Source organism: Rhinoderma darwinii, chromosome 11 (assembly GCF_050947455.1).
Source record: "Rhinoderma darwinii isolate aRhiDar2 chromosome 11, aRhiDar2.hap1, whole genome shotgun sequence".
Taxonomy (NCBI): Eukaryota; Metazoa; Chordata; class Amphibia; order Anura; family Rhinodermatidae; genus Rhinoderma; species Rhinoderma darwinii.
The window spans coordinates 90,465,898-90,480,297 of NC_134697.1; the positions used below are offsets into that span (position 1 = coordinate 90,465,898).

The 14,400-nt window shown below is 43.7% G+C and overlaps 1 long non-coding RNA gene across 1 annotated transcript in view; it reads left to right on the forward strand.

The window, feature by feature from the left end:
- Window positions 1-11,062, forward strand: part of LOC142663340 (uncharacterized) — a 49,673-nt gene extending 38,611 nt beyond the window's left edge. The window contains exons 2-3 of the long non-coding RNA XR_012851084.1: window positions 9,760-9,951; window positions 10,811-11,062. This is a non-coding gene — a long non-coding RNA (uncharacterized LOC142663340). The remainder of the gene's footprint in view (window positions 1-9,759; window positions 9,952-10,810) is intronic.
- The last annotated feature ends 3,338 nt before the right edge of the window (window positions 11,063-14,400 follow it).

The window sequence follows — 14,400 nt, forward strand, 5'->3', positions numbered from 1 at the left end:
ACGTGCTGCATCACTAAAAAGTGAAGCAAGGAACACTTGTAGATATCCACTGGAATGTCGCAGTGATGGAGAAGGAAAAAGGCCGCATCCATGGTTATACCGGTGTCTGTGACCTCACCTATCACCCTTTTAACGCCCTCCCAGAACGAGGTAAGAAGAGAACACGACCAAAAGATGTGAATGAGGGTGCCATTCTCACGTCCACATCTCCAGCACATGGGGGACGCTGTAGGGAAGATGCGGTGTATACGGACCGGAGTCCTATACCAGCGAGATAGAAGTTTGAAGCTGGCTTCTTGATAGCGTGAACCGACCGATGTCTTGTGAGCCATAGTTAGGATACGTTTACTTTGTGTGATAGCAAAGGAGATACCCAGGTCAGACTCCCATTTAGAAAGCTAATCGGGGGTAGGTAAGTCAGGGGTGTCCATAAGAAGATACGGATCTCTTTAACCCTGCATTGACTACCGTAGTCTCAACCAGATCACGGTAAGAAACAGATACTCCTTTGCCACTGATCTGGGAACTATTTTATCGCATATGAGCGAAGATCTTCTCTAAACTAGACTTGCGTGGGGCCTACAACTTAATCTGAATCCGTCAAGGTGATGAGTGGAAGATGGAATTTAACACCCGGGACGGGCACTACAAATACCTGGTTATGCCCTTTGGCCTGTGTAATGCTCCAGCGGTCTTCCAAGAATTTGTGAATTGTATCTTCTGAGATCTCCTCTATGTTTTTGTTGTGGTCTATCTCGATGACATTTTGATTTTCTCCCCAAATCAGATGACACATCGGAGGCATGTCTGTCAAGCCATGCTGCGATTTAAGGGGGAATTGCCTGAATGCCAAGTTGGAGAAATGCACTTTTGAAAATAATTTTCTGCCCTTCCTGGGCTACATCATCTCGGATCAGGGTCTAAAGATGGATCCTGAGAAAGTAAAGTCCATTCTGGGGTGGCCATGTCCTCAGGGCCTGCGGTCCATACACCATACAAAACTTCTACTAGCAATTCATCCCAAACTTCTCTTCACTGGCGGCCCCCATCTCTACCCTTACCAAGAAAGGTATGAACGCCAAGGTGTGGACTCTAGATGCAGAATTAGCATTCAATAGCCTCAAAAATGCCTTCACTTCAGCCTCGATCCTCCATCATCCTGACGTGACTCGGCAGTTCTCGTTGGAGGTGGATGCTTCTCTTCTGTTGGTGCAGGTGCACTTCTGTTCCAGAGAAGCCTCAAAGGAATGGCAGTAGTATGTGGCTATTACTTGAGACTTTTCTCCTCCGCAGAGCACAATTACTCTAATGGGGATCGGGAGTTACTGGCCATCAAATTGGCTCTGGAGGAGTGGAGACATCTGCTGGAGAGCACAGCTCACCCCATCCCGATATACACCGATCACAAGAATCTCACCTGTCTCCAGTCGGCTCAATAGCTAAACCCCCGTCAAGCCAGGTGGTCGCTGTTCTTCACCTGTTTCCAATTTGTGTTGCACTACGTCACGCTGACAAAAATGTGAGGGCCGTTGCCCTATCCATGTCGTTTGAAACGGGGGACACTGTGGAGCCATCTCAATATATCATAGACCCAGCCTGCTTTGTCACTGTCAATCCTTTGCAAGTTAGAGATATCCCTCCGGAGTTGTCCTTTCCCACTGAATTTGTTTTTATGGCTGTGCTGCTGTTTTCCTGAATGTGTGTAAAAAAAAAAAAGCCCCGTTAAAAGAAGTGTGTGAGACTTTTTTCATAGTTCTAAGTAGAAAAACGGCTCCAAAAACGTCCGTAAAAAACTCTTGATGCTTTAAAGACGGATGAAAACCAGGGGCTGTCTTCCCTTGAAAACCGCTTCGTATTTTACAGCCGTTTTTAGTTTGCCTTGTGAACATAGCCTTAGTCCTAAAACGATCGTCTGCTGGGTCCCCTCCCCGGACTACAAACTGTCCAAACATTGTTTAGTCACCTGGCTGGTACAAGCCGCTAAACTGCTTACTTCCCTACACTGGGGGCACATAGAAACGATATAACTAATAGAACCTCCTTACATCCAACATTGGCGGGAAAAGGTCCAAGAACTTTTTTGGGGGAATCTGGTAATAGACTAAAGATCTTCCGCACATTGGACAGGTAGATTAAGTATAAAATGTACAGGATGGGACTTCTCAAACTCCTTCTCTCGCTATCTAGACTGATTGTTTTATAACCTGTGTGCTGTCCTTCCCACCTACTCATATAGCGACATATAATGATATCTCTTTGGCCTAAAGGCTTGGGTATTCTAATTCTATGGTTATTGCTGCTACATATTTACCTTCCTGCTACTTCTAATAATCTTCCATAACAGACGACACCTTGATTGGAGGTCGCCCTCTGTCTTTTTGTTTTGTTTCCATTTCTTTTCATTATGTTTTATTAAGCGGTCTGGTCTCGACCGCATTTTGTACTCCGTACTATATAAAATATATGTCTATAATATATGTACATAAGATTTCTTAGCTACACAGGCTTTTGAGATATCATGTGTTTTTTAAGCCGCCCTGCGGGGTTAGCAAATGCCTTTGTGCTCGATTGTTTGTCTATTTATCTGTAATAAAAAAACGTTTTAATAAAAATAGAATTGAAAAAAAACAAACTTGGTGTATGTAAACGTCTGAGCCAATGGGAATGCGATGAAAGAAATAAAGGTTGAAATAAATCATTATCTCTAGTAGTATTCTGACATTTCACATTCTTAGAATATAATAGAGATTCTAACTGATCTAAGACAGGGACATGTGCAAACATTGCAGCGTTCCTGGCCTAAGCACTTAAACCCTAAGCCCCCCAGCCACAGCCCGCAGCCCACTTGTTCCCTGATTCGGTCTAAAGTGAGTTCTGTTGAATGTCAGGTTACTGCGCTTTTCTATGAGATTAATAATATGATCTGGTGGAGCCACTGAGCAGCGAGCTCACAGCTTATGTGCTCATAATTCAACTTCCCCCCCTATCCCATAGAGCACCATCTATGGGGTCATGAAATGTGACACTTGTTTCAGTGATGAGGATATTGCTGAAATCTGCAATAATGTAGTAGAAAAGTAAGATGGTTCAGCAGCATAAGTACCTTTCTTATGCAGTAACCTACTCATTATTCTGCCTCCACACAGTAAGGTATCCTTTCAGACAAGGCTACACATCAGGAATTGAACCAGGAATCTGCATAGAAGACTCTCACTGTTTAAGTACCACCCCACCAGCTCAGGTTATTCTCTAGAGCTTCTTATTGTTCCCATTAGACCAAATGTAATCATCACATCCAGCAGGAATAAGAACGTCACCTTTGGAAGAATATGTGACTGGCTCTTGACAGCAGAGGAAGCGCACTGGTAAAGTTCCCTGCCGATGAATTAGAGGAGTCAGGAGTGTATGGGTTCTATCCCCAGGATCTCTGCCTTGTGTCTCCAGCCTTAAAAGCGCTAATGAGATGTAGAGTTTCTCTTGTTGAAAGTCTGATTACCCATGATTTTTAAAGAGTTGATAAATGTGGTATTGTGTATCTGCAGTCCAGCTGGCTCACAGCTTGTGTGATCTGAGTTGAGTGCAGGGATCACTGCTAAACAATGTGGGTTCTAATCCCCATGTTGTCCTCCTGGTGGCCTTGGGGTGCTTCCCCCTTCCCAAGGTGCTGCCTATGGAGTAAGGGTTATGATACTGGTTTGAGTGATGAGTAGATTGTTGAAAAATTTTCGCTTAGTACAGCCGTCTAGAAAAAGAGACTGTTGTGTCGGTAACATTCTTCATATAAGTAACTTTCTTAAGCACTGACAATCACGTTGTGCGGCATCCAGACCACTATAAACACCACCCAGGAAGGCATCTTTTTGGACAAGGCCACACACCCCAGGACTTGAACCAGAGATCACACAGAAGACACTCACTGGTTAGACACTGCTCATGCACCATGCCACCAGCTCTGATTGATCTCTGAACTTTCTTATTGTCCCCATAAGACCAAATGTAATTGTCACTTCCAGCAGGAATAAGAACATGTCATCATTGGAAGAATTTGCAGCCAGCTCTCAGCAGCAGAGGTAGCGCACTGGTAAAGTTATTTTCTGATAAATTAGAGGAGTCGGGAACATGTGGGTTCTATCCCCAGAATCTCCTCCTTGTATATCCAGCCTTGAAAGCACTTAAGCCCCAAGCCACTGTGCTGTCATGCACCAATGTGGTCTAAAGTTTCTCTTCATGAAAGTGTAATTCCGCCTCAGGATAAGCACACTCTAAACTGACTCATCCAACTGCCTACTTTCAGACTCTTTTAAGGCAGGTTTTAGATGTTAAGGGCTGCTTTGAGCTGCAAGTACACAGGATTAAGGTGATTGGGCAGCCACCCCACTCAGGAGCCAAGATCTGCCCCATTACCTCGCTTTTTATGAGGTGACAGGGTAAAGAATTGTGACACTTGTTTGAGTGATGAGTATATAGCTGAAATCTGCAATAATATACTGTAGAAGTAAGTAACTTCCTAATGCAGGAACCTTCTCATTATACCAACTCCACGGTATTCTTTCTAACAAGGTCACACACACTTCAGGATTTGAACCAGGGCCTGCACATAAAACACTCACTGGTTAGACACTACTTAAGTACCAGACCACCAGCTCAGGTTGATTGCTGTGCTTTCTTATTGTCCCCATAAGACCAAATGTAATTGTCACTTCCAGCAGGAATAAGAACATGTCATCTTTGGAACTGTCTCTTGATATCAGAGGTAGCGCACTGGTAAAGTTTTCTGCTGATAAATTAGAGGAATCAGGCACATATGGATTCTATCCCCAGGATCTCCACCTTGTGTCCTCAGTCTTAAAAGCACTAATGAGATGTAGAGTTTTTCTTGCATGATTACCCGTTTTTTAAAGGGGTGATACATGTGTTCCGGTGCAGCTGCGGTGATCTGAGTTGAGTGCAAGGATCACTTCTGTACAGCATGGGTTCTAATCCCCACGTTGTCTCCTGGTGACATTGGGCAGCTCCCCCCTTTCCGAAAGTGCCACATGTGGAGTGATGAATTATGATACCTGTTTGAGTGATGAGTATATTGCTGAAATCGGCAATAATCTACTCTATAAATACAGCTGTCTAGAAAAAAGAAGACAGCTGTATAAGTAACTTTCTTATGCTACAAAAAAACTTGTTGCACTGCCCCCACACCACTAAGCAACTTACCTTTTTTTGGACAAGACCACACATCAGGATTTGAACCAGGGTCTGCATAGAAGACATTTGCTGTTTAGAAACTGCTTACGCACCAGACCACCAGCTCAGGGTGATCTCTGTGCTTTCTTATTGTCTCCTTAAAACCAAATGTAATTGTCACTTCCAGCAGGAATAAGAACATGTCATCTTTGGAGCTGTCTCTTGGCAGCAGAGGTAGCACACAGGTAAAGTTCTCTGCTGATAAATTAGGAACATACAAGTTCTATCCCCTGGTTCTACTCCTTGTGTCTCCAGTCTTGAAAGCACTTAAAGCTGCTGTGCTGTTGTACCCCAATGTGATCTAATGGTTCTTTTGTTGAAAATCCGATTACCCCTATTTTTAAAGAGGTGATAAATTGACTTTATGTAGCTGCGGTGCAGCTGGCGTGGTCTGAGTTAAGCGCAGGGATCACTTCTATACAACATGGGTTCTAATCCCCATGTTGTTCTCCTGGTCACCTTCCCCAAAGTGTCACCTATGGATTATGATGCCTGTTTGAGTGATGAGTATATTGCTGAAATCTGCAATAATCTACTATATGAATACAGCTCTCTAGAAAAAGAAACAGCTGCACAAGTAACTTTCATCATATAAGTAACTTTCTTATGCAGCAACATATTTATTGCACTGCCTCCACACCACTATAAACACCATCCAGCAAAGTATATTTTTTGGATTAGGCCACACATCAGAAATTGAACCAGGGCCTGCACTGAAGACAATCTCTGCTTAGACACTGCTTAAACACCATACCACCACTAGCTCAGGTTGATCTCTGGGCTTTTTCATTGTCTCCCATAAAACCAAATGTAAATTTTTTACTTCGAGCAGGAATAAGAACATGTCATCTTTGGAAGAATTTGCAGACAGCTCCTGACAGCAGATGTAGCGTGCTGGTAAAGTTCTCTGCTGATAAATTAGAGGAATCAGGCACATATGGGTTCTATCCCCAGGATCTCCTTTTTGTGTCTCCAGCTTTTCACCAGTTTAGGTTCACAAGCCGAGGGATTCTTTTAAAGGAGAAATTCTTTGCCCTGTTGAGCGTAAGCTGCTTGACAAAATTGTTGGAAAAACATTGTCACCGTTAAGCACAGGCAGCAAGCGTGTATAAGTAAGGAGAATGCCACCTACCACACAAGCTCCATGCAACAAGATATGAACCCTGGCACATGGGCTAACTCCATAACTGGTCTAGGCACTTAATCCCAAAGCCACCATGCTATCATGCACCCTATATGATCTAAAGTTTGAAATGTTGAAAGTCCGATTACCCCTGTTTTTTAAGAAGTGAACAGACGTGTTGTTGAGAAGCTGCAGCGCAGCTTGCGTGATCTGAGCTAAGTGCAGGGATCGCTTGTGTCAACGTGGGTTCTAATCCCCACATTGACCAAAGTGCCACCCATGGAGTATGATACCTGTTTGAGTGATTTGTATATTGTTATAATCTTCTATATAAATACAGCTGTATAAGTAACATTATTCATGTAAGTGACTTTCTTATGCAGCAACATACTCACTGTGCTGCCTCCACACCACTATAAACACCACCCAGCAAGGTATCTTTTGGACAAGACCACACATCAGGATTTGAACCAGAGACCACACAGAAGACACTCACTGGCTAGACACTGATCATGCACCATGCCACCAGCTCAGGTTGATATTTGGGCTTTCTTATTGTCCCCATAAGACCAAATGTAAACATTACTTTCAGCAGGAATAAGAACATGTCATCTTTGGAATAATTTGCAGCTGGCTCTCGACAGTAGAGGTAACGCACTGGTAAAGTTCTCTGCTAACAGAAGAGTCAGGAACATGCAGGTTCTATCCCCAGAAAACTTGTATAAGGCCTCATGCACACGACCGTAAAAACTCCCGTTATTACGGGTCGTAATTACGACCCGTAATAACGGGCTCATAGACTTCTATTGGCGACGGGTGCCTTCCCGTTTTCTCACGGGAAGGTGCCCGTGCCGTTGAAAAAGATAGAACATGTCCTATTTCAGGCCGTAATAACGGCACGGACAGTCCATAGAAGTCTATGGAGCTCCCGTAATGACGGGTGGCTACATGTGTGCACCCGTCATTACGGCAGCGTTGCTAGGCGACGTCAGTAAATAGTCACTGTCCAGGGAGCTGAAAGAGTTAACTGATCGGCAGTAACTCTTTCAGCACCCTGGACAGTGACTACCGATCAGCATAAACCTGTAAAAAATAAAAATAAAAGACGTTCATACTTACCGAGAACTTCCTGCTTCCTCCAGTCTGGTCTCCCGCCCGTTGCCTTGGTGACGCGTCCCTCTCGACATCCGGCCCGACGTCCTGGATGACGTTTCAGGCCATGTGACCGCTGCAGCCAATCACAGGTCAATCACAGGCTGCAGCGGTCACATGGACTGCCGCGTCATCCAGGGATGTCGGGCTGGATGTGAAGAGAGGGACGCGTCACCAAGACAACGGCCGGGTAAGTATGAATTTCTTTAACTTTTATTACAGAAAGGGCTGTCCCTTCTCTCTATCCTGCACTGATAGAGAGAAGGGGCTGCCGATTAGTGCAGTGCTATTTTGCCGCCAAAAACTTGCCCGTAAATACGGGTGGAATACGGGTGACACCGGACCCATATTTACGGGCACGGGTTCGTAAATACTGGTGCAAAACGGGTCGAATACGTGTGACACCGGACCCGTATTTACGCCAGTATTTACGGGTGGGAAAAAATACGGTCGTGTGCATGAGGCCTAAGTAAGGAGAATGCCATCTACAACACAAGCGGCACGCAGCAAGCTTCAAACCCAGGTGCATGGGCTGGCACTGTAGTGTTACTGAACTCAGCACTTAACTGCTTCTTTATAGGGTGCAGGAGTCAATATAAATCAAGTAGAAAAATAAATGAGACCATTAAATTACAAAGATGTGATATTATTTTTCTTTTTAAAGACAATTTTGACGCAGCGATTATCAAACAAGAACATTTTTATTATTTTGACATGGAAAGAAAGCCAAAAAACTGGAGGCAAGATAATAATTTTAGGCACAACTCCAAGCAGTAAAGCTCATATAAAGTGCCTATAGTTCCCCTCCCCCATCACTTATTAATTGTTCTTCTTCACACACTGTACAGTCGTTTATATTTCCTATTCTTACTAAAGATATTTCACAAATATTATCCAAGAAAATGGTGTCAGTAACATCTAGAGAAGCCGAGTAATTCATTAATGGAAAACTTCTAAACCAACTTCCTGTAACACTTGTTGGAGCCGGGTCACTATAAATGACACAGTTTCGAGACTGACACAAATTTTGGTTTTCCCAAAGTTTGCTGCTTTAGTGTTTATCGATTGTTTAGGCCCCATGCACACAACCGTAAAAATCATCCGTACTTGCGGACAGTAATTACGGTCCGCAATTACAGACCTATTCACTTCTATTGACCACGGACAACTTCCCATATAAGTGGCTTCTTTGCTGCCCTTCTTAACACCAGGCCAATCTCCAAAAGCCTTCACCTGCCTGTGCGTGCAGATGCACTGACGCCTGCCTGCTGCCATTCCTGAGCAAGCTCTGCACTGCTGTTAAAACTGATCCCATAGCTGAATCCTCTTTAGGAGACGGTCCTGGCACTTGCTGGACTTTCTTGAGTGCCCTTAAGCCTTCTTCACAGCAATCGAACCTCTCTCCTTGAAGTTCTTCTTGATCCGATAAATGGTTGATTTAGGGGCAATCTTACACGCAGCAATGTCCTTACCTGTAAAGCCCTTTTGATGCAAAGCAATGATGACTGTACGCGTTTCCATGGAGGTAACCATGGTTAACAGAAGAAGACTGATTTCAAGCACCTTTCCATTTTAAAGCTACCAGTCCACTCTTATAATTCTATCAGCTGCCTTGTCCTCATTAACACTTTCTCCTGAGCGAACGTGAAATGATGGTAGGAGGTCATTTTATGGCAGGGCTGAAATGAGGTGGAAATGTTTTTTTTTGTGATTAAGATAATTTTCATGGCAAGGAATGACTATACTATTAATTGCAATTCATCTGATCACTCTTCATATCAATCTAGAGTTAATGCAAATAGCACTATGAAAACTGAAGAAGCAAACTGTGAAAACCAAAATTTGTTTCAAAACTTTTGGCCAGGACTGCGCACATAGAACACAAGCCGCACACACGCCACTGAAAGCCAGGACATTATCTTACAATGTGGTGAATCGGGCCAGAGCGTGGTGCAACATATAGCATTGTTTTTCCCGTCAAATCTGACGGAAACTGCCATAGACGCAGATGAGAACAGACCTTAACTTCTCGGCAGCTACTTGGGGTGTTGGTTTACTGTAGACAGTAATGGAGTCGCACTGCTGAGCAGCTACTGTATTCCAGGTCCAGTGGCTGCTTAACCCCTTAGTGACCAGCCCATTTTAGGCCCTAATGACCAAGCTATTTTTTTCGTTTTTCTATAGTCACATTCAAAGAGCTATAACTTTTTTATTTATACCTTTTTTTCCGCTTTGGCAATTCTTAGAAACACAGTGTCCCAGATGGAGTGAGACAGGTCCCAATTGTCTCCACAGTGCCGGAATCCCAGGATACCACGCTTCTTGGTTACCTAATCAAGAGTCATCAATACATACCGGCTGGTCAAGGAGTTCAGCTCTGTTTGCAGACATTGTGGCCGGCTTAGAAACAGAATTCGATGGCAAAAAAGAACCTACAGGTCTGCCCTTTTTGTGTGTATTTTGTTATACATATATTCATCAATATCTTTTTGGGGGGGGGGGGGGGGGGTTCTTGTATTTTATTTTAAATATATATATAGTCCTGTTTTTTCATTCTTAATATGTTTGACAATAGCCACACGTCTGTCATAGGCACTACATAGTTATAAAGGCATCTGAAAAAGTGTAATCTTGAACATTTATGTAGAGCACACATCCCAACGTCTATCTCTGTCCCCCCCCCCCCCCATATATGAAAGCAGGGAGGCATAACTAGGATTCAAATATATGTACTTACAAGTCTTTAAGCTTGAGTTTCAGTTACACATAATACAGGTTATTGGGACACCAGAGACAAAACATCTCCCCACCTCATAGGGTCATCGGGACGGGACCACTATTTTTCTGATGGACCACCATGGAAGGGTCATTTGATCTCTGTGTCATCAGCTGAGGAAATGCTTGCCTACTTGTCCCCAAAGTGTGTGGTTACCAGAAAGTAAAGGTCACCCATGGCATCACCAATAAGTGGGGATTAATGGGAACTTTAAATACTCCATGACTGTTGAGCCTTCCCCAAATCTGACATTTCCTTAAAAAGAAAGAATAACAATTTTTCAAAGTCTAAATGTTTTGACATCCAAATTCTTCTGAAAAGTTCACAACAAGTTTACGACTAGTGCAAGTACTTGCAATGATCACAGTCTGGGTCACAAATTGGGATTTGGTCTATGAACCCTCTGGTGTTTAAGAAGATGTGACTTCTGTGTGAAACATTTCCCACAATCCGAACATAGAAAAGGTCTCTCTCCCATGTGAATTCTCTGATGTTTAACAAGATCTGACTTCTGTCCAAAGGACTTCCCGCACTCGGAACATGGAAAAGGTCTCTCCCCGGTGTGGACTCTCTGATGTTTCAGCAGATCAGATTTATCCGCACTCAGAACACGGGAATGGTTTCTCTCCAGTGGGTTCGCTGATGAGTAACGAGAAATGTTTTACGAGAGAAACATCTGCCACATTCAGAACATGAAAACATCTTTTCATCTAAATGAATTGCTTGGTGGTTAATAAGTTCATACTTCTCAATAAAAGGTTTGCCGCAGTCAACGCACATGTAACACTGCTCGCCTCGGTGAGTCCTTTGATGTATCTTCAAGTCCGAGTCAAGATTAAATCGTTCTCCGCACTCGGCACAAGGAAACGGCTTAATTCGCCTGTGGAGTCTCTGATGGGAAAGGAGACTTTGATTCCGGGTGAATCGTTTCCCACACCCAAAACAGACAAATGGTTTCACCCCCGTGTGCATTCTCAGGTGCCTAGTAAGGATTGCATTCTGTATAAAGCATTTCCCACATTCAGGGCAGGAAAAAGTTTTGCGATGTTGACTTGGATTGTGTCGAACAATATTGGACTTATCACAGGAAAGTTTCATGTGGCATAGATCTGATATACGAAGGACTGGGATTGGGGCAATGGAGTTCTCTCCAGGTGAGTCCTGGATGTAATCCTCTATGGAGTTAGCGTCCATTTCAAATTTCGGAGATAAAACAAGATGCCCATTTGACGTGTTCTGGCATCCATCTGCTAAGAAAATAAATATCTGTAAACATATAAGTTTACATTAGAACAATATTAGAATAGAATACTAGGACATATCCATTTGTGTTCTTTACGGAGATAGGTGATAAACACTAGACTGACATCCTGGCTGCTCCACGACAATAGTCATTCATGTGCTCACGTAGCGAGCAGTTAGTGGGGTAGATGTGGAGAAATGGGTCAGGAGGACCAGACAAGTAGCTGGGTTAATGTAGTTAGGGGGAGTCGAAATGATTCAGAGAAAAGGAAGATCACTCCTGTCTATGTGATTCCAAGAAAAATGTACAAGTTGGGCGATGATCCGAGGGTGTCGGTCTCAGAAATGGCAGCCCTACTGGATACTGCTCTCCCCGACAGCCGGGAGGACAGCCCAACTGGTAGCCGGGGGGATGGTAATGAAGTTAGGGCAAGATAAGAAGTGGTTCTAGGGGATTCAGCCATCAAGAGGCGTCAGACTATATTGGTGGGTGAAGTATTAGGTCACAGGATAATGAGATCCGTGCGTTACAAACCAACATTGAAGACACATGTGCCTAAAAATGTCAATCACATTCCTGAAACTGAACATGAAAAATTGGACGGCAACCTCTAGTGTATGTTCACAAATGGCAGAAGTCTAGGAAGCAAAACTGGGGGCGCTTGAGGCCTTGGTACTGGAGGAACATATCGATATAGGTGGCTTCGCAGAAACATAGCCGGGCCCTTCACACAATCGGGCTGTCAATCTTCAGTGTTTTACACTCGTTCGGAAAGACAGGACAAATAGGAAAGGTGGGGGAGTATGTCTGCATGTTAAACGTCATACGAAGGGAAGTGTAAAAGAAGCAATACTGGAGGAAGATTGTCAGGAGGTGGAAACCTTGTGGGTGGAATTACAAAGGAACACAGAAATGATTATTTTTGGGTGTAATCTAGACCCCCCCCCCACGTCACTCAGGAGACGGATGGTCAGATATAGAAACAGATAGAGTGGGCTGCCCAGGCTGGTACTGCAGTGATAATGGGAGAATAGGAACCGTTCTGCTCCAACTGCAAAGGGAATAACATGTTTGTGGCAAATTGTGGAGAACCGAACAAAATGTGATGCTCAGTTAAAATCTGGTAATGTCTAACAATGCAGAGCTGGTTGGGAATGTCACGGAGTGTGAAAACTTTGGTAACAATGATCACAATATCATTTGATTATATAAACTGTAAAAAAAATAAACACGGGCTAGGTGGTCAAAAACACAGGGTTTTTTTATTTTTATTTTTATTTTTAAAAAAAGGCAAATTTCTACAGGTAAAATGGTAATTGAACTTTCAAAAAAACTTCTGGCTTGTCATAGTGAGATGTCTGAAGTTTTGATGACTGGGTGTCCGAGCACGGAGACCCCCACAGATCGCTAAAACGAAGCAGGAGAAGTGCTCAGGTGAGCGCTGAGCCGCTTCGTTTCTGATCGGCTTCTCTCGGAAAGCCGAGCATTTGGTGTACGGGCTCGTATATTATACAGAAGTTGCTGTAGGTGAGGCCGGTGCTTTAAACCTCTTGTAGCACCAGGACGTAACTGTACCTTATGGCGCGAGGAGAGGAGCATGGAGCGGGCTCACTTACGTGGTGTTGATGGTTGTCATGGCAGTCTGGGGGCCTAATAAAAAGGACCCCAGGTCTGCCATCTTTGTGCTCCTATTAAGCCCTTTAATAGGAGGCTGTAAATAGCACAATACACAGCAATACGGAAGTCCTTAGGGGGATGTACAAAATGTTTACAAAAAAAAAAGGGAGTAAGGCCGGGTTCTCGCGTAGCGTAAATGCTGCGGAATTTCCACAACTGAACTCTGTGCGGATATTCCACAGCATTTACAGTAGCAGCAAAGTGAATAAGAGAATCTCATGCCCGCGCTGCGGAAAACAAAACCGCAGAAAAGTCACGCGAAAGTGTTCTGCGGTGCGTTTCTCATGCTGCGTGTTGTGCAGAGATCCTGCGTGTTTGGCCCATAGACTTCAATAGGGAGCAGAAATTCTGCAACAGATTTATGTTGCGGTTTTTACAGCGTTTGCGCAGCGGAAACACGCAGGTGCACATATACTTTGCTATAACCAATGTTTAAAACTAAATCCGCAGGTAAAACACAGCATTACCGCAGCAAAATGAGCCGAAGAAACACGTTATTTGGTGGGGATTTCTGTCACACATTGACCAGCGTTTTTATTGAGATTCTGCTGCAGATTTTCTGTTTCAGAAAATCTGCAGCGTATCCTGTGTGTGGGAACATACCCTTAAAGTTTTTAGTAATACACCAAAAAAAAAAAGACCCTCATACTCTAAAGTGAGATAAAAAAAATAAAATCAACATAATTGATGGACTTGTCCGTATAAGTCTGATCTAAAATAACGTTATTTAACCTGCAGGGTAAATGCCATATTTAAAAAACAACGAGAAAAAAAAAACACACCAGAATTGCTGGTTTTTGGGTACCTTAAATCCGTAAAAAAATGTAATAAAAAGTGATCAAAAAGTACCCAAAATGGTACTAATAACAAACTAGGTTTTTTTCTATACAATCCTATTGTAATGTCGGGGTAGGGAGAAGACAGGTGAGCCCTAATCTACCCGCCACTCAGTCCCTGCCTACTTGCACGGTCCGTCCTAGGCGACGGCGTACAACTGGGCGACGGTCCCTACGCTCAATATGTTCACGACAGACAAACAGACAAGGGTACACAGAAGCTAAGGGAAAAGGGGCAGTTGCCCACGGCAACACCGTGAGCAACAAGAGTAGTGAACGAGCCGAGTCAAACCAGGAGTGTACGAGGTACCAAACACAGAGCAGGAGAATGGTCAGTCAAGCCAGGGTCATATGA